This window comes from Chlorocebus sabaeus, chromosome 27, assembly GCF_047675955.1.
Source record: "Chlorocebus sabaeus isolate Y175 chromosome 27, mChlSab1.0.hap1, whole genome shotgun sequence".
In the NCBI taxonomy this organism is placed as follows: Eukaryota; Metazoa; Chordata; class Mammalia; order Primates; family Cercopithecidae; genus Chlorocebus; species Chlorocebus sabaeus.
In genome coordinates, this window is record NC_132930.1 from 43,996,032 (window position 1) to 44,016,627 (window position 20,596).

Below are 20,596 nucleotides of genomic sequence, written 5' to 3' on the forward strand. Positions count from 1 at the left end.
ATACATCTCACTTGGATGAGTACACTAAGCTCTTATCTCTTCCCCCTACTTCCACCCTTGAACTTTCTGTACCTCCCAATTGATTCTCTACAAAGCAGCTCAAGTTGTCTTACAAAATAATAAATCAGATCATGGCTCTTTTTTTTGCCCAAAGCCTGCTAGTGGCTTTGCATCACACCAAGAATAAAACCCAAATTCGCTTTACCGAAGACTTCAACAGTGTGTGCTGCAGGATAGGTTCCCCAAGGGTGGCTGCCGAGATGGGGCTTGGGTTGCAAGCTGTTACCGCGGATTATCCATTGCGGAGGGAAGGGAAGTGAAGCAGGCTTGGGCAGAGGAAGAGATTCATGTCTCTGCCAGCCCAGGGGCAGGGTGGCATCTGGAGTGAAGACCCATCAGAGCATCCCCATGGGACTGAGAGGGCTGGGCTTCCATCCCCCACCTCCCTCAGTCACCGGATGCAGGCGGCTTTGGAAGGGGGATGCTGAGCTTGCAGCTGAGGTGGGTGATTACGTGGTCCCCGTTATACTTCACATTTTACTATTTCCTCCTGGCTTTAACGTGCTTGCTGAAGTGCAGTAGCAATGTCTTCAGTGAGATCTGTGGGGAGTACACTGCTTGGACATCTGAAAATAACATTCTTTCACCCTTACCCTTGAATGCTAATTTAGCTACATACACTCTAGATCAGGGGTCAGCAAATGTCCCTGGCCAGAGAGTAAATACTTTAGTTTTTTTCAGTCCTTATGATCTATGTTACCACTCCACTGTTATAACACCAAAGCAGCTGTGGACAACATATAAATGAATGGCTGTGGCTGTGTGCCAATAAAGCTTTATTTATAAAAACAAATGGTGGGCCTGTTTGACCAGTGGGCTGTATTTTGCTGCCCTTCCTGCTCCAGAATTTTTTTTTCAGATTTTTTATGATCATGCTTATTTTTTTTTTTTATAGTCTGAGTCTTGCTGTGTCACCCAGGCTGGAGTGCACTGGTGTGATCACAGCTCACTGCAGCCTGAACTCCTTAGCTCAATCCATCCTCCCACCTCAGCTTCCTGAGTAGCTGGGATTATAGCTTTTTCAGAGTTTTATGTCTGCTTCTAGGCTGAGTCCCCAGGTCCCAGGTGGGGCTGCTCCTCTTGACTAAAGTAGCTTAGCTTGTGCCCCGTTGTGCACGTTAGCAGCAGGAGTGTGCTTCCCACGCTGCTCCACGGGTCAGCTTTCTGAGAAGTCCCACCGGTCATGTCTCTCCTAGTATGGCTGGGGCAGAGAACAAGGGGGTGCACATGCCGCCTGAGTGTGTCATCAGAGGAGATTCTGTCTGGCGGCAGTGCAGATTGGTGTGACTTTTGTGAAGGGAAACCTGCCAGTGTGCACACAGGACCTTAACAATGGACACTTCCACCTCCTGAAGTGTACACTGAGGAAATGCTCAGACAGGACACAAACACTCTTCAGAGTGTTACAGGAAGGGGGTCCTGATCCAGACCCCAAGAGAGGGTTCTTGGATCTCACGCAAGAAAGAATTCAGGGCAAGTCCATGGAGTAAAGTGAAAGCAAGCTTATTAGAGAAGTAAAGGAAGAAAAGAATGGCTACCCACAGAGCAGCCCCGAGGGCTGTTGGTTGTCCATTTTTATGGTTATTTCTGATGATATGCTAAACAAGGGGTGGATTATTCATGCCTCCCCTTTTTACACCATATAGGGTAACTTCCTGACGTTGTCATGGCATTTGTAACTGTCATGGCGCTGGTGGGAGTGTAGCGGTGAGGACGACCAGAGGTCACTCTCGGCTGGGTTTTGGTTGGCTCCTTTACTGCAACCTGTTTTATCAGCAAGGTGTTTCTGACCTGTATTTTGTGCTGACCTCCTATCTCATCCCATGACTTAGACTACCTAACATCTGGGAATGCAGGCCAGTAGGTCTCAGCCTCATTTTACCCAGCTCATATTCAAGATGGAGTTGCTCTGGTTCACACACCTCTGACATTTCCCCCATCCCTTTTATGAGAGAACCTTTAATCCTAAGGGTTGCAGAGGGATGAAGGTCCATCTTCTGTAACTTCTTCAGGCTGAATAGGGGTAATGATGTTCCTGCCTAACTCTGAGGGTCTCTTGCATGCAGGGTAGAGAAGAGCTCAGTTGGAAAGCTTTGGTATGGTAGGGTACATTCACAACTCTTGAGTTTTGACAAAAGATGATATCTGGAAGATTAATAAGTGTTTAAGAAAACATTCAGTAAGCTTGTCCTGTATTCCTACACAAAGAGTATAACAACAATATATTCCATAAGAGTAAAGCAAAATAAGTCAAGTTATTCCAAGTAAACTAAATTAGAAGGCTTTTCATGAACTGGGCAACTGCTGGAACTAAGCTGACATGGGTTGTTAGTTGATTGTAATGTGTCCAGAATTGGAATACTGAACCAGATTTTTACATTACCCATCCCTCTTGTTTCTTCTGAGCAGCAGACAGAGATCACTGGTTGGTTTACAGGAATAAGCAGGGTTAGCCTAAATTGCAGAAACAAACTTAAAAACAACTAATGAGACTAGAATTTAATAACAAGTGTACCATAGTTCTTGAAATTTCTCTCTCCAGTTTCTCGTTTTTACTAAAGACAAATCATGGTAAGACTGATTTGCTTTGTTATACTTGGCCTGATTATTTGTATAAAGTGCAGAATAATTATTTTTCACGTAGGCTCTTTTAAAATTGGCTTTGCTGGAACTCTGTTCTGTAGAAGGAATTTTAGATAAGACTTTTTAAAGCCAAGCTCAGCCATAGGTTTGTACCCTCAAATACCTACGAGTTGAATAAATTATCCTCTTGGGGTCCCAAGATAACTTGGGGCTCCTGGACCTATCAGAAAGTGACATTCTTTACTTACCACAGATCAGAAACCCTATACAGGGACTATTGCAGACAAGGTCAGACCAATTCTCCAAGGGTCTTTTATTGGTTTTACAAGTTAAGTTTGATTCCTTAAATGAAAGCACAACATGCCAGTTAAAGCCTTGGTAAAATTTCTCCAATTGTGTCCTGTTACAAAAGAAAACAGATTCTCACTCCCTACCCCTGTGTGGTTTTTTTTTTTTTTTTTTTTTTGAGATGGAGTCTTGCGCTGTTGCACAGGCTGGAATGCAGTGGCTCGATCTCAGCTCACTGCAACCTCCGCCCCCTGGATTCAAGTAATTCTCCTGCCTCAGCCTCCCTAATAGTTGAGATTACAGGTGTGTGCTGCCACACCTGGCTAATTTTTATATTTTTAGTAGAGATGGGGTTTTGCCTTTTTGGCCAGGCTTGTCTCGAACTCCTGACCTCAAGTGATCTGCCCACCTCGGTTTCTCCAAGTGCTGGGATTACAGAAATGAGCCACTGAGCCCAGGCCAGAAAATAGATTGTTATTGCACTTATGCAAAAACCTATATTGCCATAATTTAAGAGTACTCACAAATAGTTTCTAAATTTTGGAGAAATCAGGTAGAGAGAAACAAATATTCTCCAAATTTTGTTCACAGGAGTATAGTTTACTCAATTGCTAAAAGCTGTAAATAGCTCAAAAGTTTCCTTCACTCTGAAAAGCAAAACAAGGAATCAGCAGCATTTTAAGCAAAGTTAAAAAGATTACTTCAGTTTTCTGTTGGTTCAGTTAATTCAGTTAACTCCTGTTCTATTTGATATTCATGAACATTCCAGCTCTTCATGAGAGTTCTGAAAGTTGTTTCCTCTATTCTAATATTACAATTTCCAAAGTTATTAGAAACCTGCATTTAAGAACACCTGTTAGAGTTTTATAGTTGATTATAAGCCACCTTCTAAAGAGGATTAAAATAAGACAATGATTATCTGTAGATGATAAAAAGTTTTAGGATAGTCACTATTAAAGCCACAGTTAATAAGGAAATCTGGTTATTTCTGTGGCACAAAAATTTTTACATAACGATTATTAATAACTACACTAAGTCATATTATAATTATAGGAGTTTCCCATAACTTTGGAACATATACCAGTTATACCAGATCTTACAGTCTTTCACTAAAAACACATTTTCAACTTTTATTTTTGGCAAAAACCTTGGTAAGTTTGAGATTTTAATTAGGTACTAGGTGTGGAGCCTGCCTAGGACATACCAGGCAGAAGCGCAGATTTAGAGGTGACTCTAGCATAGCTAGGGGGCGTGGCTAACTCCGCATGTCCCCAGGCCTTACCTAGCTGTAAAGCAGGCAAGTTGTACAGTAAGAGTCATAGTGACATTTTATGAAGCATTTAGAAGGCCTAACAACCCTTGAATTGTACAACATTTCTTGCATAAATTCCTTTTCACAAATCCTTTCACTACTTAAATGACCTGAGACATTCTTGGACTTTCTGACTTGCCCTAAACATTTCTCCTTTTAAACAACCAGTCATTTTACTTTAGGACAATTTTTTTTTTTTGAGATGGAGTCTTGCTCTGTTGCCCAGGCTGGAGTGCAGTGGCGCAATCTCAGCTCACCGCAACCTCCACCTCCCAGGTTCAAGCAATTCTCCTGCCTCAGCCTCCTGAGTAGCTGGGATTACAGGCTCATGCCACCATGCCCCACTAATTTTTGTAATTTTTAGTAGAGGTGAGGTTTCACCATGTTGGTCAGGTTGGTCTCAAACTCCTGACCTCAGGATTATCTGCCCACCTTGGCCTTCCAAAGTGCTGGGATTACAGGCATGAGCTACCGTGCCCGGCCTAGGACAAGAATTGACCATACAAGATCCTTTCTTTTATTTATTTCTTTTTTTTTTTTTTTTGAGATGGAGTTTCACTCCTGTTGCCCAGGCTGGATTGGAATGGCGCGATCTCGGCTTTCTGCAACCTCTACCTTCAGGGTTCAAGCAATTCTCCTGCCTCAGCTCCCAAGTAGCTGGGATCATAGGCATGTGACAACATACCTAGCTGATTATGTATTTTCTAGTAGAGATGGGGTTTCACCATGTTGGTCAGGCTGGTCTCAAACTCCTGACCTTAGGTGAGCCACCTGCCTCGGCCTCCCAAAGTGCTAGGATTATAGGCGTGAGCCACCAGGCCTGGCCTAAGATCCTTTCTTATAGAAAATCTCTTTCTTTATAATCTTTGTGTGGCTAGGAAGCATGGCTAATTCCACATGTCCCCGGGCCTATCTAGAACCGAATAGCTTTAAGGTAGGTAAATTGAACAAGTTTTCAAAGTTAAAGAAGCAGTTTATGACCTTAAAGCATTTAGCAAACTTAATATCTGACCTGCATAATTTAGACTAAATGTTTTTATCAATAATTTTTAAAGCTGTTTTTATTTCCCAAAGATTACTAAAGTTACATGAACTAAAAGGCATTGCAGTTTTCATTTTGCCTTCAAAATATTTAAGTGCTTATTTTTGTTTAAGCTAATTAATTAGAGCCTTTTATATAAACATTACACAGAACACATATATAGCTACACAGAAAGACAGAAGAAGATTACTGCAGTAGTTGTAAGATTTTTCATTTGCCAGTTTTTAAGTTTCTTAATTGGATGACTGGCTTTTTGGGGGAGCCCTTGGAGGAACAGGGCCAGGAAAGGGGTCTCTGGTGCCTCTTGTTTTTCTCAAGGAGTCCAGGCTGTTAGAGCTTGAATATCCACTTTTAATTAAACTGGTTTTAACCATAGTACTCTTTAATAAAGTCCTTCTAGAATTTCTTATGCCAAACAGCCAACATTTCTGGCCTTTGAACTTTACCGAAGGTAACCTCCCAGGGGCTTAGAGAAAGGAAAATTTAAGACAGTCCGCAGAGGCGGAGAAAATAGACAAGGCCACGCAGGTATTAAACCAGAAAGGACTTACTTCCTAGGTGGGGAATTGAACCAGGACCGTGACTGTGAAAGTGCAAAACCTTAGCTACTGAGCTCTAGCATGGGGTCTACAATAGACCTAAACGGGGAAAGGAGGAGTGTTACATTTCCCTTCCCAGAAGGAGTCTACAATAGCTAATTTTGAACTTGCAAAGGCTTTTTATTTAATATGATTTTGAGAGCTAACTATGGCATGAACCCTAAAATTCCTTTTCCTTGGAAGGCGGAGACCAAAAGTACTGCCATGTGGTTACAAAGTCAAGCTCCTAAGGACATAAAACAAGGTGGAGACTTCATCCAGTTTTTTTGTTTGTTTCAGGGACCTGCAGCCAAGTTTGTTACTGACCAGCTTGCGGGGCTGTCTTGAAAAGTGGGCTTACCGGTGTTTTAAGGTCATGTTTTATCCTGAAGTACCCCTCAACACAGAAAAATGAATTCACAACACAAAATACAACAGCTTAAGGCCAACCTTAGAATTCTTCTTATTTTGTTTGTTTGTTTGTTTTTTTTTTGGGATGGAATCTCGCTCTGTTGCCCAGACTGGAGTGCAGTGGCTCGATCTCGGCTCACTGCAAGCTCCGCCTCCCGGGTTCACGCCATTCTCTTGCCTCAGCCTCCGGAGTAGCTGGGACTACAGGCGCCCGCCACCATGCCCAGCTAATTTTTTGTATTTTGAGTACAGACGGGGTTTCACTGTGTTAGCCAGGATGGTCTCAATCTCCTGACCTGGTGATCCGCCCGACTCGGCCTCCCAAAGTGCTGGGATTATAGGCATGAGCCACCACGCCCAGCCTGGCCTTAGAATTCTTTTTCTCATTAATCAAAACTTGACAGATGAGATAAACACTGTTTTTTTATTTGTTTGTTTGTTTCTCTCCCCATTCATTCAACCATTTGCACAAAGAGAGAAGCCAGAAATCTGACTGGTAAGAAATTCTTACCCTTTTGCTGATGTGCCAGACTTCTGGGTTCCCTTTCCCTGAGCAGCCCTAGTGATCTGGCTTGTGGCACCATTGCCCTGGCGGCCAAGCCACATTATAAAGGACATTATTATTTTTTGTTCTGGCCAGAGCAGAATACATGTGATCAAACATAGACATTAGCCACTCTGCTTAGCACACAATATCAAACTGGCAAGGCTTAAACTTGCCCCCAGATGGGCCCCGTCATCTTTAGTCCAACTTCCAACTTGGAGTTTCAACATGTGGTCTCTGGACAAGACGGTTGCCCTGAGTAACAGAAAAAATAGGAAAGGAAAAGTAGAGAGGGAAAATATTGCCTGAGGCTGGGCAGGGAAGGGGAAGAGCTTAGGGAGGCCAGAAAAGACCCACTCGTTGCAGCCGACAATGAAAAATTCAGGCTGCAGCTTGTCGCTAGCAAAGGAATCTTTTCCAGCTGTCCCATAGCGCTCCAGTTTCCCCGTTTAGGGAGGAAAAAGCTCCCCACGTCCCAGGATCCTGTACACGCCTAACCCTGTCACCCACAGCCAGCAACAAAGTGCAAGGCAGATCAATCCAAAGAGAACAGCTTTTAACATCTCATAGTGCCAAACCTGTTCTTAGCTGAGAGGGACTTTACTGAGAATCTTTAATCCCCTAAATCTTAGAAGGGACTCTAACCCTCCAACCTCCTAAATCTTAGACTCTAACCCTCCAAGCCCCTAAATCTTAGAAGGGACTCTAGCCCTCCAAGCCCCTAAATCTTAGACGGGACTCTAATCCTCTTAATTTGGGCCTCTAACCCCATCCCATTCTTTACCCAGGTACCCACCACTTACCCAAAGTCGTCCAATCAGTGCTGCAGTGTATTTCCTTTGGGTCAGGGGTCTCCTCAGTGTTGTCCCTTTTGTGGTTGGTGAGAAAGATGTTACTGGACCCCACCACTTACCCAGAGTTAGCTTTTGGATCAGGGGTTTCTGCAGTATCGTCCCTTCGTGGTCATTAGAAAGATGTTACAGGAAAGGGGACCTAATGCAGACCCCAAGAGAGGGTTCTTGGAGCTCGCACAAGAAAGAATTCCGGGCAAGTCCACAGTGCAAAGTGAAAGCAAGTTTGTTAGTGAAGGAATAAAAGAATGGCTACTCCATGGACAGAGCAGTTCTGAGGGCTGCTGGTTGCCCATTTTTATGGCTGTTTCTTGATGATACGTGAAACAAGGGTGGGGGGTTATTCATGCCTCCCCTTCCTGACATTGCCATGGCATCTGTAAACTGTCATGGTGCTGGTGGAGAACAGCAGTGAGGACGACCAGAGGTCACTGTCATTGCCATTTTGGTTTTGGTGGACTTTGGCCAGCTGCTTTACTGCAAACAGTTTTATCAGCGAGGTCTTTATGACCTGTGTTTTGTGCCAACTTCCTATCTCATCCTGTGACTTAGAATGCCTTGGTCATCTGGGAATGCAGCCCAGTGGGTTTCAGCCTCATTTCACCCAGCTCCTATTCAAGATGGAGTTGCTCTGGTTCACACGCCTCTGACAAGCGCATTGTCACTTACAGCAAGGACTTGAAACAGCCGGCATTACAGAGCCTGCTGGGGCAGGAGGTTTAATGACACAGAAAATCTTTGGTATGGTTTTGTGAAACTTGTGGGATACAAGAGTGTTCCTACACCACAAGTTCAATGACATACAAGAGCCTGGGAGAACAGACACTGAAAGGTTGCTAGTGGTCACTTGTGGGGATTGGGATCTGGGCTAATTTTATTTTCTTCTTTGCACTTTACTATTTTGTCCAACTTTTTTTTTTTTTAATAACGAGCATACGTTAACTTTTTAAAAAAAGTTTATCTGACTTTAATGAAAAGGTATTTTAAGGTATAATATATTAAATGTATATGCGCATTAATATATAATATGTACATTACATACATAAATATGTACATTAGTACATAAAAATCTGAAATACATGCACCTGGGAAAAAAGAATTGAAACCATATAAAAATACATCTGGCTGGGCGCGGTGGCTCATGCCTGTAATCCCAGCACTTTGGGAGGCCGAGGTGGGCAGATCACGAGGTCAGGAGATCGAGACCACCCCAGCTCACACAGTGAAACCCCGTCTCTACTAAAAATACAAAAAAGTTAGCCAGGTGTGGTGGCAGGCACCTGTAGTCCCAGCTACTCAGGAGGCTGAGGCAGGAGAATGGCATGAACCCCAGGAGGCGGAGGTTGCAGTGAGCTGAGATCTCGCCACTGTACTCCAGCCTGGGTGACAGAGCAAGACTCCATCTCAAAATAATAATAATAATAATAAAATAAAAATAAAAATACATCTGCAGGACAGTTTCCCTCCTGTGCCTGTCTCTAAATTTCTTTCAGGGCAACTGTCACTATCATTTCCTGTGGGTGCCTGTGGAGATATTTTATATAACAGTCATGAATATGTATACAACGCCCACGTTTTTTCCCAAATGTTGCCTTTTATTCAGGCTCTTCTGCTCCTCATTTTCTGTCCCTTTTATTTTTTCTACATGAGAACTTAGCTCTATTTTTAATTTTTATTTATTTATTTTTATTTTTTTCATTTTTTTTGAGATGGAGTTTCACTCTTGTTTACCAAGCTGGAGTGCAGTGGTGCAATCTCGGCTCACCACAACCTCTGCGTCCTGCATTCAAGCCATTCTCCTGCCTCAGCCTCCTGAGTAGCTGGGATTACAGGCACCTACCACCATGCCCAGCTAATTTTTTTTGTATTTAGTAGAGACGGTGTTTAACTATGTTGGTCAGGCTAGTCTGAAACTCCTGACCTCAGGTGATCCACCTGCCTTGGCCTCCCAAAGTGCTGGAATTACAGACGTGAGCCACTGCACTCGGCCTATTTTTACTTTATTATTATTTTTGAGATGGAGTTTCGCTATTGTTGCCCAGGCTAGAGTGCAGTGGGGCAATCTTGGCTCACTGCAACCTCGGCCTCCCAGGTTCAAGCAATTCTTCTGCCTCAGCCTCCCGAGTAGCTGGGATTACAGGCATGCGCCACCATGCCTGGCTAATTTTGGTATTTTTAGTAGAGACAAGGTTTCACCATGTTGGCCAGGCTGGTCTCAAACTCTTGACCTAAAGTGATCCACCTGCCTCGGCCTCCCAAAGTGCTGGGATTACAGGTGTGAACCACCACACCTGGCCCAACCCTATTTTTAAAATGTAACTAATACAACCCAAGACTGTTCATATCTATGTGCACAGATCTACTCAGGCTTTTCAATGGCTTCATGGTGGTCTGTTATCTCAGTGTAATCGTAATTTCATCTGACTCCGTATGTGGACATTTAAATGTTTCTAATCTTTAGCACACGTCTTAATAAGTGTGGATGTGTATACATGTGTCAATCACTAAAGGGATGTCAGATTGTCGTAATCACTTCTAGTAATCCAAAATCCACTTCTAGCAACAACAAAAGTAACAGGAAGCATATCTCATGGGGGGAAGGGGGGACTGGTCTTTTTGATAAATAATTCTGGGTGAACTAGAGATTTGTATGGGAAGGGCTTGTCTTGATCCACCTCCCACCATACCAAAAAACCCATTCCATATGGACTGCAGAGCTAAGTGTGAAAAGTGAAAACAAATCAAGCTTTTAGAGGAAAATACAGGAGGACGTCTTTGTATCCTTGGAGGAAATAAAGATTTCTTTTTGTTTTTTCTTTTTTTTTTTTTTGAGACGGAGTCTCACTCTGCCACCAGGCTGGCGTGTAATGGCGTGGTCTTGGCTTATGGCAACCTCCGCACTCCCGGGTTCAAGCGATTCTCTGGCCTCGGCCTCCCAAGTAGCTGGGATTACAGGCACCCGCCACCACCGCCAGCTAATTTTTTGTATTTTTAGTAGAGATGGGGTTTCACTATGTTGGCCAGGCTGGTCTCAAACTCCTGACCTTGTGGTCTGCCTGCCTTGGCCTCCCAAAAAAAAAAGTGCTGGGATTACAGGCGTGAGCCATCACGCCCGGCCTAAAAGATTTCTTAAAACAGTGCTCAAAAGTGCTAACCGAGAAATTGATACATAGAACTGTATTGAAAACAAGAAGTTCTGTTCATCAGCAGACACTGTCAAGAGAGTGGGAAGGATAGTTGCAATATATATGCATATCCCAAACAGGACTTGTATTCAGCCAATACAGAGAACTAGAGCTTGTGAAGGAAAAGAGAGACAACCCTGTGGGGATACTTCACAGAAGAGGAGAGCTAAATTGTCAGCCATCATGGAAGAAGTGTTCAATTGTGCTGGTCATTAGGAAGATGCAAATTAAAACAGCAAGGTGAAATCACTACACCCCCGCCCAGCCCAAGCCTGAAGTGAAAAAGACAGCAAATATCAAAAGTTGGGGAGGACGTTTATTGTTGTTTTGAGCTGTTAGGTTTTGGGATAATTTGTTATGTGGCAATAGCTAGCTAATGCATCTGGTCATTTGGAGAGGGTTTTAGGAGTCATTGAGAAGATGAAATGGTTACATTTTGGGACTCATTTTAAAGTAGCATGGTCCTTTCTATCAATATGCAGTGAAAAATGAAAGTAATTATCTAGGTAATTTGACCAAGGTAATATTAGTTCCATTTGGAGTTTTCCAGTCAAAGTTTATGATGTGCCTTTTATTTTAATTGAATTTCTTCGTAATGGTCCTGATTCCCATTTCACTTGGCTGAGGCCAACTCGGCCTTGATCTCCAAATTTCCTTCCAGCGCTGGAAACCTCTGTGGCCGTTCGGGGTAATCACCCCTCTGATGTTGCTGCATCCAACTGTAAGAGAGGAAAGACATTTTATCTGGGAAGAAGCTGGCACGCCAGAAAATGCAGCACCTCACCAGCATGTCATGAAGACTCGGGCCTGACCTTTAAAACCAATTACCAGGATATCCACACCAAGCTAAACAGAACAACGATTGGGGGACAGAGCTGAACAGGCTTTGGAAACCCCACACCAAGTGGTTTCACTTTGCGCTTTCTATAAGACTGTTCCCCCTTAAAATGCAGCATAATATCCAAGGGGGCTTCCACCTGGAAAAATCGCCCTGGCCTTAAACCTCGTCAACATAACGACACAGTCATCCTTCAGAGGAAAATTCCAAAGGCAAGGGCAGGCGCTTGCCCTTGAGTTTGGCTTCCTTTTACAGAATCTCTTTCTCGGCAGCAGCCACATGACCGCAAGCTGTTGAGAAGTGCAAGCCCTGACTGGGGCAGTGGCTCACGCTTGTAATCCCAGCACTTTGGGAGGCTGAGGCAGGTGGATCACCTGAGGTCAGGAGTTTGAGACCAGCCTGGCCAACGTGGTGAAACCCCGTCTCTACTAAAAATACAACAACAACAAAAAATTAGCCGGGTGTGGTGGCGGGCACCTATGTAATCCCAGCTACTCAGGAGGCTGAGGTAGGGGAATTGCTTGAACTTGGGAGGTGGAGGTTGCAGTGAGCTGAGAAGCTGAGATCGTGCCATTGTGCTCCAGCCTGGGTGACAAGAGCAAAACTCTATCTCAAAAGAAAAAGAGAAAAAGAGAAAGTGCAAGCACATCCCCACCCATGATGACAGTGCATCCCAGCCACACGGAGGGGCAGTTCTCGCGCAGCTGGCAGGCTCTCGGAGGAGTTTTCTAGCCTCCCACTGTGTGTGGTCTCGGGGGCAGGAAGGGGAGTGCCATGACGCCGGCTGTGGCCATGGCCACCCCTTTGTCCCCACATTGTCGTGAGGATTTTCACCCCCACTTGCAAACACGGGAGATGCTCCTGGAGGTGAGACAGTGCCCTGTGTGCCGGGGAGGACCACTGGGGCTCGCTGCCACTTTAGGCAGGGTACAGCGTCTTCACAGCTCACTCCCACTGCGGTTTATTTGTTGCTCCTGTTTGTGTCTGTGGGGGTGGTCACCCAGGACTCAGTAGACAGGGTGGCCATTGCAGCAGGTGCCTCTGAGGAGAGGCCACTCCCATAGAAGGAGCACATGTTGCCGGCACTCAAGGCCCACTTGCCAGAGCTGGCCACAGCCCCCTCACTGCTGGGGGAGCCCGATGGCTGTCTCAGCCACAGCCAGGCATGGTGGTGGCCTTGCCACCTGGCGGCATCCCCGGTGCTAGACACTAAGCTCCCAGAGGGCAGAGAACACGATGCTTTTGCTCCTCCTGCTCCATGGTTCGGCCCTCATCTTCACTCCCACGAGGAGCCCTTTCCTCTGTGTGCACGTGTGTGTCTCTGTGTATGTGTGTCTCTGCATGTGTGTGTGTGTGCGCGCATGTGTGTGCATGCCTTGGCACTGGAAGCCTCAATCCTGGTGTTATTTTTCAAATATAAGCGACATCTGATTTCCCTCCATGATTTTTCGACTGCTGGTTTTTAACCCCGGGATTCTTTTCTCAATACATTCTAGCAGAGCTTTTATCCCCGCTGAACACAGTCTGCACACAGGAAGTGTGAGCTGGTTCTGATATTGGTGGAACAGCTGGATTGTAAACCTGAGGCATGGGAGTCCTCAGGAGCTGCCTCATTTAGAAGCATCCGGGCTGTCATCGTTTTGACCTTGTGCCTCCCTAACTGAGAAATGACAGAGCCGAGCAACGCCGGGAAAGATGCAGGAGCGAAGCCTGGCAGCCCTGAATCAGTTTCTCCAAGAAACAGGCCTGAGGTTTGAAGAGACTCAGGTTAGAAATCAATGAGGAGATTTTTTTGGTCTCCACTAATTTATTAGATAATCAGGTGAAATCCAAGTGTACCATGCTAAAGATGTCTGAACGTTAAAATTGCTTTTTCGGTTTTGATGGGCCATTGTACTCCTGGGCATCTACCCAAAGGAGCTGAAAGTAGGGACTTGAGCAGACACGTCTTTGCTGGTGTTCACGACAGCACGGTTCACACTATCCAGGAGGTGAAAACAACCCAGATGGCCAGCAGTGATGAACGGACACACAAAACGTACTCTAGACATACAATGGAATATTATTCAGCCTTAAAAAAGAATGAAATTCTGACACGTTCTGCAACATGGATGAGCGTTGAGGAGATTACACTCAGTGAAATAAGCCCGACACAAAAAGGCAACGATTGTGTGGTTCCGCTGGTATGAAATATCCAGACTAGGCAGGTCTTACATAGAGACAGAAAGTAGAATGGTGGGTGTCGGGGCTGGGGGAGGGCGGCCGGGAGTTAGTGTTTAATGGGGATAGAGTTTCTGTTTGGGAAGACGAGAACATTCTGGTGATGGATAGCAATGTGAGTTGCTTAATGCCTCTGAACTATGCACCTGAAAGTGGCTAAGATGGCAAATTTTATGTTAGATATAGTTTGCTGCAATTAAAAAAATTAATAATGTAAAAACATACCTGGGATGGGTTTGCAAAAGTTCTGCCAGAAACAGGAATGGATGTGTTTAGGAGAATCTGGGCAGAGAGCCAGGAATGGAAATCAATTAAACCTCTTTGAGAACTCGTACTTAGGCAATTTTAATTTCTTGTAAGTAGTAAAATATGTAAGACCAACAAATTAAATGCTTCTCCCCAAAACAAAATTGGCACAATTTATGGCTCATTTACATTGTAAATCTACAATTAAGATGGGAAATAAACCAATTCTGGCCACCTGAACTGGGGAGACAAGTTGAATTTTGTCCCCCAAAATTCGTGTGTTGAAATTCAAACTCCCAGCATCCCAGAATGTGACCTGATTTGGAGATGGGGCCTTTGCTGAGACAGTCAACTGAAAAGGAAGTCATTAGGGTGGGCCTTAATCCAGCAGGACTGGTGTCCTTATAAAGAGGAGCGATTTGGAGAGACACACACCGGGAAAGTGCCACATGAAGATGAAGGCAGAAACCGGGGAGATGCTTTCACAAGCCAAAGACTGCCCAGGCTTGTGAGCAAAAACCGCCTCCAGAAGCTGGAAGAGAAGCCTCGCAACAGATTTCCTCCCGGCGCCCCTAGAAGGAACCCTCGCTGCCAGCATCTTGATTTGGAACTTGCAGCCTCCAAAACTGTGAGATGGTAAATTTCTGTTGTTGAAGCCACCCAGTTGGTGGTACTTTGTTACAGCAGCCTTAGAAGCTAATACAAGTAAATAAAACACCAGAAAGATTTTCCCTTTCCCTGTATTGTGTTCGGATTTCCCTCTGCTCATAACGACACCCCTCATATTGGCTTAGGGCTTGCCATGATCTCCAGTGTGATCTCATCTTAAATCATGACGTCTGCACAGCCCCGTTCCCAAATATGGTCAGAAGGACAGGTAGCGAGGGCTAGGACTTTAACATCGGTTTTGAGGATCCTAGTCAGTCCATAACAGTCCACACTCGGGTTCCTCCAAATTCATGTCCTTCCCCCGGGCGAAATGCCTTCACCCCATCCTAACATTCCCCAAGGTCTTCAGTCTTCTAGGGTCAACTCTGAGTCCAAAATCTCATCTAACTCCCATTAGTAACTCAGAGTCCCACATCTCTGTCCTCCTCTGTTGTTTCAGGCCTTGCACAGAGGAGTGGTTGGTGAAGATTTGGTGGTGGATACAGAACCCCACGTGGACTCCAGGTGGTGACTTGTGTCATTACAGAAGTCTAGTGCACATTAGGAGGACAGTGCCAACTGTCTTGACTTCCTCAACGTTTAGTGCACACCTACTGTGTGCAGGGGTCCTGGGGACCCCACAGATGAAAACATAAGCACATGATCAGCATACAGTATACAGCTGGGCTTCATCTATTACAGTGGGTACCATACCGTTTTACACTCGCGTCCCTAAAACAACCCGGACAAGGCACAGGATTGATTTTCAATTTTGTAAAACAGAGCAAAAGTGCTTTTATTGATGTTTCGTTTCTTTTTCCTGAGATCTTACCTCCCTAGACAGAACTAAAAACTGTTTTTATATTAAAGGTCTGTGCCTCAGACTTTAAAAATATCTGTAGAATCTGTAATAAAGTTATCCATTTCATTTATGATAATGGTCATTCTTATTTTCTCTTTTGTTCCTGATCAATCTAACTAGAATTTATAAATTTAACAATTTTCTCAAGAACTAACATTCCCTTTCATTGATGTTCTCTATTATTTTCTGTTCTGTTTCATTGATTTCAACTCTGATTTTTATTATTTCTTTTCTCCTTTTTATTTCAGGTTTCATTTGGTCTTATTTTTCTAGTTTGTTAAGGTGAAAGCTGAGGTCAATAATTTGCCTTTCTTCTTTTCCTTAAAAATTTGTTCGCCAGGTGTGGTGGTTTATGCCTGTAATCCCAGCACTTAGGGAGGCCGAGGTGGGCTGATCACTTGAGGTGAGGTGTTTGAGACCAGCCTGGCCAACATAGTGAAACCCTGTCTCTACTAAAAATACAAAATTAGCCGGGCGTAGTGGTGGGTGCCTGTAATCCCAGCTACTTGGGAGGCTGAGGTGGAAGAATCACTTGAACCTGGGAGGTGGAGGTTGCAGTGAGCCAAGATTCTGCCATTGCACTCCAGCCTGGGCAACAATAATGAAACTCTGTCTCAAAAAATATATATATATATGTTTTAGCTGAGTGTGATGGCTCACACCTGTAATCCCAGCACTTTGGGAGGCTGAGGCAGGCAGATCACTTGAGGTCAGGAGTTCGAGACCAGCCCGGTCAACATGGTGAAACCCCATCTCTACTAAAAATACAAAAATTAGCTAGGCATGGTGGTGTACCTCTAATCCCAGCTACTCAGGAGGCTGAGGCAGGAGAATCGCTTGAACCCAGGAAGTAGAGGTTGCACTGAGCTGAGATTGCACCACTGCACTCCAGCCTGGGTGACAGAATGAGACTCCATCTTAAAAAAAAAATTGTTTTAAAAACAGCTTTATATACTTCACATACAATTCGCCCTTTCAAAGTATGTAAGTCACTGGTAGTATATTCTTAGACAAGTTCAACCACCACTAAAATTAATTTTAGAACATTTTCTTCACCCCAAAAAGAAACCTATATTCATGACTTCAAATTTCTCCTTCCCCCAGCTCCTGGCAACCTATAGTCGACTTTCTGTGTCTGTAGTTGTCCCTGTTCTGGACATTTCCTATAAGTGGAATCATATATGATCTTTTGTGTGTAGCTTCCTTCACTGAGCATAATGTTTTCAAGGTTCGTTCATGCTGTGTCCGGGCCTCCTTGCTTTTATGGCCAAATAATGCTCCATTGTGTGGGTAGACCATGCTGTGTTTATCCATTCACCATTGGATGGACATCTGGGTTGTTTCTCCCTTTTGGCTATTATGAATAATGCTGCCATGAACATTTACATGTACATTTTGTGTGGACGTATGTTTCCTTTTTTTTTTTTTTTTTTTTGGAGATGGAGTTTTGCCCTTTTGCCCAGGCTGGAGTGCAGTGGCATGATCTTGGCTCACTGCAACCTCCACCTCTGGGGTTCAAATGATTCTCCTACCTCAGCCTCCTGAGTAGCTGGGATTACAGGTGCCCGGCACCATGCGCAGCTACTTTTTGTATTTTTAGTAGAGACAGGGGTTCACCATGTTGGCCAGGCTGGTCTCGAACTCCTGACCTCATGATCTGCCCACCTTGGCCTCCCAGAGTGCTGGGATTACAGGTGTGAGCCACCACGCTCAGCCTGTTTTCACGTCTGTGGGGTGTGTACCTAGAGAAGGAATTGTGGGGTTCTATCGTAGCTCTGTGTTTCACCTGTGAAGAACTACCAGACTGTTTTCCAGAGCAGCTACAGCATTTTACCTTCCCACCAGCGGTGTATCAGGTTCTTATTTCTGCACACCTTCACCCACACTTATCTGCCTCTTTTTCCCCCTGACTTTGATTCTAGCCATTCAATGAATGTGAAATGACATTTCCTTGTGGTCTTGATTTGCATTTCCCTGGTGACTAATAATGTCTAGGGTGTCTTCATGTGTTTGGTGGCCATCTGTGTATTTTCTTTGGAAGAACGTCTGCTTAGATCCTTTGCCCATTTTTAAATTGGGTTGTCTTTTTATTGTCGAGTTACCTGAGTTCTTTACATATTCTGGATACAAAGCCCTTCTTAGAAATAAGATTTGAAAATATTCTCTCCCATCTGGTTGGTTATCTTTTTACTAACTTACTTTTTTTTTTTTTTTTTTTTTGAGACAGGGTCTCACTCTTTTGCCCAGGCTGGAGTGCAATGGCGCAATCTTGGCTCACTGCAACCTCTACCTCCCAGGTTCAAGCAGTCCTTGCACCCCAGCCTCCTGAGTAGCTGGGACTACAGGCACACACCATCACATCTGGCTAATTTTTATATTTTTTTGTAGAGGCAGGGTTTTGCCATGTTGGTCAGGCTGATCTCAAACTCCTGGCCTCAAGTGATTGGGATGACAGGCATGAGCCACTGCACCCAGCCTACTTTCTTGATAGTGTCCTTGGGAGCACAGCTGTTTTGAATCTGCTGAAATCCAATTTCTTTCTTCTTCCTTTTGTTGCTCATGCTTTGGTGTCAAGGCTAAGAGGCCCTTGCCTCCATGAGGTCCTGGAGACGCAGCCCTCTGTTGCTTCTAAGAGCGTCATCATTCTAGCGCTTGCCTTTAGTTCTTTGTTTTTGAGGGAACAGAGGCCATTTAGCTTGGAGAAGGAGGGAGGGGTATGGTAGCTACTGGCAGACTTAGAGGGGCTGTCCTGTGATGGTGTCCAGAGGGCATTGGGCCCTTGAGGACAGCTGGAGCCTGTGTGTGTGTGTGTGTGTGTGTGTGTGTTGGGGGCAGGGGTGAGTGGAGGGGTAGGGGAGTGTGTGTGTGTGTTGGGGGCAGGGGTGAGTGGAGGGGTAGGGGAGTGTGTGTGTGTGTGTTGGGGGCAGGGGTGAGTGGAGGGGTAGGGGAGTGTGTGTGTGTGTTGGGGGCAGGGGTGAGTGGAGGGGTAGGGGAGTGTGTGTGTGTGTGTTGGGGGCAGGGGTGAGTGGAGGGGTAGGGGAGTGTGTGTGTGTGTGTGTGTGTGTGTGTTGGGGGCAGGGGTGAGTGGAGGGGTAGGGGAGTGGGATTTAGTTAGGCAGACCCTGTGTCAGCTCTAACAATCTGGGGATTAAACAGGCTGGGCAGGGAGGGGTCCTTTGGAGCTCTCGCCTCTCAGAAGCAGGACCCAAACCAACTCCCCCGCTCCCCCAGCATGTCCCCTCCAGCTTGAGGCAGGGCTGATGTGGGAAAGGATGGGGGAAGGAGCCCTGGTGAGTCAGATGGAGAACAAAGGGCCCACCTTGGTGGGAGGAGGGAGAGAGGAGGCCGAGGAGGGTGAACTGTGCAGACAGGTGGCCTGCGAGGGGTGTTGTGCTGCCCTCGGGCTCTGGGTGAGGCCTCTGTCCCACCGAGGAAGACCCTCCTTGCAGAGAACTCATCTTCCACCTTCCAAAACTTCAGGGCACCGCCCAGGCATCTCACAGGATAACAGCTTGGACAGCAGCGGCATTGGCTGTTCACAAGCATCTTGTGGTTTTCCAGAGCCCTGTCCCGCCCCTTGGGGCAGCACGTCCTCCTGCCAGTCCCTCTCTCCAGAAGCCTGGTCCTCACATGGGCACCTTTCCTTTCCTCACCCTCCAGGTCGCCCAAATCCCATAGCCCTTATCACATTCTGTGGATGCCAGTACATAGCCAGGCCACTGTCTCTGGGGAGCAACCAGGAGCTCAGACAGCCGGGGTAAAGGCTGCCATCCCAGAGCTGTGGGAAGGGAGGGGACAGGACAAAGAAGGAAAGGAAGGAAAAGCCTGCGGAACCTGCAGTTAGATTGTTGGGGGAAGCCGGTGAGAAGTCAGGCTTGGAGAGGGCAAATACCTGTATCTGCCTCCGCAGGACGCTGCTCTCAGAAGGCAAAGAGCTCTTGGGCTGGGCATAGTGGCTTACGCTGGTAACTGCAACACTTTGGGAAGCCAAGGAAGGTGGATTACTTGAGGTCAAGAGCTCGAGACCAGCGTGGCCAACATGGTGAAACCTCTTCTCTACAAAAAATTCAAATATTAGCTGGGTGTGGTGGCACATGCCTGTAATCCCAGCCACTTGGGAAGCTGAGGCATGAGAATCGCTTAAATCCGGGAGGTGGAGGTTGCAGTGAGCTGAGATTGCACCACTGCACTCCAGCCTGAGCGACAGAGCGAGGCTCTGTCTCAAAAAACAAAAACAAAAAATAAAAATAATTAAAAAAAAAAAGGAGGTAAGAGCTCTTGGTGGAAGGAAGCCCAGCTTCCAGTATTACCCAGGTCTCAGGGAAGCACTCTCTTGACTCTCTGGGACTCAGTTTCCCTGTCTCCTGCTGTGAGGTGACCGTTGCTATGGTCGATCCATTCAACCTCACCCTGAGCAATTTTGGGGGGACAGGGCCCTGAGCCCTGTCCAGGGCCGTAGAGGCAGGGGCGTGATCCAGGGGCAGCTCCTCAGCAGCGGCGAGACGGGTCATGATAGTCCAATCTGTCAATCTCCCAGATGGGGGCAGTGAGGCCCGGAGAGAGGAGAGGACTAAACCGTCAGCGGGACGGTAAGCTCCTGGAGGCAGGGCTGAGTCTTTTATTTTTCTTTTCATGTCTGTATCCCCAGCACCCAGGAAATGGCGGGGCACATATGAGGTCTTCGGAAGCTGCATGGTTGCTTTGGGTGCAGTGTTTTGTGATAGAATCAGAGTTAGAACCTGTCCCGTGTGTGGTTTCTCCCCTGGCTTGGAACACAGGAGAGGTGCTGTTGGCTGGCCACTCCATGTGTCCAGTCAGGTGGTTCCTCTCACCGTCCTGGGTGGCTCCCTGCTGCCAATGGGATGAAGTTCACATCCCTAGGATAGCTGGCCCCATGCACCCCTGCCCACCCCAGCCTCAACCTTCTG

The 20,596-nt window shown here is 45.8% G+C and overlaps 1 long non-coding RNA gene across 1 annotated transcript; it reads right to left on the reverse strand.

Moving 5' to 3' along the window:
- Positions 1 to 11,150: 11,150 nt before the first annotated feature.
- On the reverse strand, positions 11,151 to 13,046 carry LOC140710570 (uncharacterized). The gene is made up of 2 exons (XR_012091642.1): positions 11,667 to 13,046; positions 11,151 to 11,573 (listed from the first exon to the last, which is right to left on the reverse strand). It is a non-coding gene; the product is annotated as an uncharacterized lncRNA (long non-coding RNA).
- Between the last annotated feature and the right edge of the window lie 7,550 nt (positions 13,047 to 20,596).